This window comes from Danio rerio, chromosome 21 (genome assembly GCF_049306965.1).
Source record: "Danio rerio strain Tuebingen ecotype United States chromosome 21, GRCz12tu, whole genome shotgun sequence".
Classification (NCBI taxonomy): Eukaryota; Metazoa; Chordata; class Actinopteri; order Cypriniformes; family Danionidae; genus Danio; species Danio rerio.
The window spans coordinates 1,065,529-1,070,830 of NC_133196.1; positions in this window are offsets into that span (position 1 = coordinate 1,065,529).

The window sequence follows — 5,302 nt, forward strand, 5'->3', positions numbered from 1 at the left end:
CTTTCGCATAGTGAAATTGAACCCGCCCGACTGTACACAAACATCACAATTTTCAGGGGAAGACAGGTCAAGGGGGGTAGCATTTAGAAAGGCAAGTAAGATACATCAGGAGTGTAATGCAAAAAAAACACCCTCTAACCTTGCTCTTGATAAGAGCAAAGTGAGACAGGAAGAAAAACAGCCCAATCTAGCACAAGAAAGCACACGGACAAGACACAACATTGACAAGTGGGATGGGAATAGGGGATATGGATGTAGTCTGATGAGGGCTGGCAGCCGCCTGGTCTTGCAGCCATGGAGGCGCCGGTCACAGACCACCTATCCCCTCCAGTGGGTGAAAGCACATGAAGGCGTTTGCATGAGGGGATCGGTGGTGATTGTTTATCTGCGGTTGTGTATGTGTGTGTGCGTGAGCCTGTAGAGTCAAACAGGTGTCCTTGACAGGGTGCAGGAATTTCAGAGCGTCTCCGTATCTTGCTATCCGGGAGATACAGTAGGAAAATACTTCAACTTTAGGCCAATGTCTGCCAATTTCACAGATATTTAATGTCCATCACTCGTCTCCAGATCTGGCCAAATCTTGTTGCAGAGCCGCTAATTTCACCCTGTTGTTTTCCAGGTTGTTGTCTAGGACCATATCCTGATTTGCAACCCTACCCATATGCCTTTCAATCAAGCCGGCTAGCCTGGTGGGGTTTTGAGCAGCACTGACCGCTTTTATCAGTTTCTGATACCGAAGGGCCCCGCATAAGCCCATCAGCAGAAACCCTGTTATTAAAGTTCTGAATAGGTCAATATCTTCAATATCCTCCAGAAACAGAGCAGCCAGGCAAATGACGCGCCACTTCTCCCACCCGTCCATCACGTATACAGTTGCAAGCGTCCCCGCAGGACAAGTGGACTCTCCCGAGCCCAAACTTCTCGTCGAGAACATGGTGTCAATTGCATTCAGAGACCAGTTTATCAAATCCATAATTCCTTATTCATTTGGATAGCAGGACACAGAGAGCCTCAGAGATAGAATAAGAAGAAGACAAGAGGAGCCAGCAAGGAGAGATATGGGACGGAGAGGGAGGAAATGCATCCGCCTTCGCCGAGAGCCAAAGAGAGATTTTAACACTTTAAATTTTAAAAGATAATTTAACATGTATTACTCAGATTGCGTTGATTGTGTAACGTGAAAAGAGAAATCCTAACAAAATGATCATTTAAATGTTGTTTGCGCTAATTGCATTTAGAGGGTTAGGAAAAGTAGGATTGTTGAAAGCAGATATTTGTGGCAAAATTTAATGTGTATTACAAAATGCATTCTAAGCCACTGCTATAGCAAATTGGAGAGTTACGTGTATTTTACTGCATTGATAATGGTTTACTTGAATTCTGTGCAACAAAAAAAAGACAATATTAGAAACATGAATTTAGCTGTCACACATTTATTAGAAAAGATTTTTTAAACACATTTTAAACATAATAGTTTCAATAACAATTACTTTAAGAGACAGGCGCTCAAGTGGAAAAAAGGGCACTTTTCCTATTTATTTTTATTTTTATAGTTCACACAAAAATTCACTTTATACTCAACTTTTGGTGGTTCCAAACCGCTCAGAGTTTCTTTTTATGTTTAACAAATAATAAAATACTTTGAATTATGTTGACCACCGATAGTCACTGACTGCAATAGTAGGAAGAAAATAACATTTGCAGAAAACATACTTCAAAATAAAATACCTTTTTATGTTCAACAAAGGAAAGAAAATGAAAGAAACTAATTTTTTAGAAGAACTATCCCTTTACCACACATCCTCACACGTACACAACTTACAATTAGAAGTGTTATACAAAATAATTAATAATGATAATAATATTTTACAAATTGTATGACAAGAACAGGCTAAAAAATACGTGCTATTTTCTCTGTTTCTAGTTTCAAATAACGTTATATATTCATAATAAAAGACTCACTGCACAAAAAGGGGCATATTTTCACTATTCAGCTGCCCTTTCTTCATTGAGATAGCCTGTGTGTCATTGATATGTTACCTTTAGCTACTTATCATAACATGTTAAGGTCAATTCAAGTTTATTTGTATAGGGCTTTTCACAATTATTATTGTTTCAAAGCAGCTTCACAAAAGGAATCAGAAAAGTTAAGGAGTGGTGTTTAGAATGTACATTAAGGGCTCTATCATACACCTGGTTGCTATTGTTGCTATTTTCAGACCAGTTTAACAATAGTTTTCATGTTTTGCATCACATTGTTTAAATAGTAAATTAATTTGCACCACTGTGTGGACTCATGGGTGTGCTGATCTATAAAGGAGGTGTGTTAAGGCGCATTCTTGGAGCTATTCTAAAGGAACTTAAATAGACCGCACCATTGACCAACTGAAAGCTGCTCTAAAGTCCAGCAGATGCGTTAGTTATGCACCTATGCAGTTCAAAACACTTACAGACTGCTGAATACACACAGGATGATCAGCAACACACAAATATCTTTACAGATTAAAACAATTAAAGGATTAAAATGATCCAGAAATGATGATTTTCTACATCAATATAAACAGCACTGTCTCCATGCCTTCTTCACCTCGGGGGGCTTCTTCCGTTTATTGATGACGATCTGCATCTGCATAATGTGATTATTATTAGCAGGATTATTGATTATATGCAGATTTATATTTGCTTTAAGTGTAGATGTGTCCAGCTGTGGGGTTTTGGAGACGTCTGCATCAGCATATGGGGCATAAGATTTGGATATGGGACATTAATCAGCATATGGGGCATAAGATTTGGATATCAGTTTTCTGATCACTCTTCATTATTATTGTTCATTTATTCCTTTGCTGGAGATCAGAAATTAATTTAGAAGCAGTTCAGACACAAATCTTTGCGTTTAAAAAAAGAAATGAAATATGTGGGCTGATGGATGTGTTCAGTGGAGTGAGTCTCCACCGTTTCATCACTCCACCAAAGTAAAGGAGTAAAGAGTAAAAGTAAAGAGAAAGTAAAGAGGCTGATTGGAGGAGGCTCGTTCTTTATCCTCGTGCTGCAGATGCTCTGTTTAACTGTTTTCTCGCTGGTGAAGCGTTCAGTTTTTACACATAAAAAGTCTTCATGTAAATAGCAAATGCACCATGGAGCAATGCAACTGACTCTTAAAGGGAATGAGAGACAAGACTCTGATTGGTTTAATGCAGGTTATGCTCAAAAAACACCCAGAACTCATTATGAGAATAAACACAGCTCTGTTAGACCATGCACCGGGGCGCAGAGCGGATTTATCCATCCTTAAAATAGCAAAAGTGGATTCAGACATGCCCCTTGATGCTTTTGCTCCATGAGCTTTAGACTTTGAGCCAAGATCATTAAAATAGAGCCCTATATGTTAACCTGCAGTTAATAAGGTATATTTGTGTAGATTTTCAATTAAGTGTATTAAGTTTATGTGTTGTCCTCGAAGTCCACAGATGGTTGGCATCATCTCTTTACAGGTCACAAAGAAAATAATTTGCATTGCTGCTTTTACAATGTATTTGAAAAAGAAATATTATTGTCAAAATGCCTTTGAGGAGATGCATTTCACTGCTTTTTTAAATTAAGATTTCCTCAAATTCAAATTTTATTTGCCACATACATTTTAAAAATTAATTATTTATTCATTCATTTTCTTTTCGGCCAAGTCTCTTTTTTTAATCAGGGGACATCACAGCAGAATGAACCACCAACTTATCCAGCATATGTTTCACGCACTGGATGCCCTTCCAGCTGCAACCTATCACTGGTAAACACCCATACACACTCAGTTCCTCTATAGCGCATGTGTTTGGACTGTGGGGGAAACCGGAGCACCCGGAAGAAACCCCCGCCAACACTGGGAAAACTTTTAAAACAGGGGTGCTCAACCCTGTTCCTGGAGATCTACCTTCCTACAGAGTTCAGCTCCAACCTTCATCAAACACACCTGAAACAATTAATTAGGACCTGAGCAGCACTTGATAATTACAAACAGGTGTGTTTGATAAGGATTGCAACTGAAATCTGCACGTAGGTAGCTCTCCAGGAACAGGGATGAGCACCCCTGATTTAAAATATACTTGCGCCATCTAGTGAACAACATAAGAACAAACAGATATCTTCAATAAAAAATAAACTGTGCAAAAATGTGTTAAACAACAACAACAACAATAATAATAATAATAAATGCATACAGAACTACACAAAACAAAGCAATTATAATAAAAAAAGTACTACTTAAATCACATTTTATTAAAACACATTAAATCACCAATGTTGCCTGCTCTGATGAGTCTCCATTTCTGCTGACACATTCAGATGCTGGGCTCACAATTTGGCCTCAACAACATGAAAGCATGGATCATCCTGCCTTGTATCAGCGGTTCAGGCTGGTGGTGGTGGTGTAATGGTGTGGGGGAGATTTTCTTTGGGTCCATTAGTACCAATTGAGCATCAACGCCACAGCCTACCTGAGTATTGCTGCTGACCATGTCCATCCCTTTATGAGCACAGTGTCTCCATCTTCTGATGGCTACTTCCAGCAGGATAACGCAGCATGTCATAAAGCTCAATCATCTCAGACTGGTTTCTTGAACATGACGATGAGTTCACTGTACTCAAATGGCCTCCACAGCCACCAGAGCTCAATCCAATAGAGCAGCTTTGGGATGTGGTGGAACGGGAGATTGGCATCATGGATGTGCAGCCGACAAATCTGCTCTCATGACAATATGGAGCAAAATCTCTGAGGAATATTTCCAGTAGCTTGTTGAATCTCTGCCACAAAGGATTAAGGCAGTTCTGAAGGCAACCCCCTGTTACTAGTAAGGTGTACCTAATTAAGTGGCCGGTGAGTGTAAGCTGTATGTCAGTGTAAGAATATACATGGGTAGTCTAAGCCAAGTTTTTGTAATTTTTAAATAGGTAAGGATGTGTGTAGACCTATATAAAATATAAATCAGAACATAAATAAAATGTAGCTACTGTGTTCAGGAAAAAAGCTGTTTCATAAAATGTTGCTTAGAAAACAAGGGGCAATATTACTGGCGGTTCATTACGACCCCTGATAAATAAGGGACTAAGCCGAAGGAAAATAAATGAATGAATGAATGATATTGCTGAAGGAATAATGGGAAGTGTGTGTAGTGAGTGTAAACACACAGCAGGAGGCAGTGGTGGATTATTTAAAGTGAGAAGGCAGGTCTTCTGTTTATATGGGCGTGGTTTAGGTGTGTGGCCCCTCCCCCTGACCGCAGTGCTGGAGTTCACTGCTGAAGTTTGTCCCTCC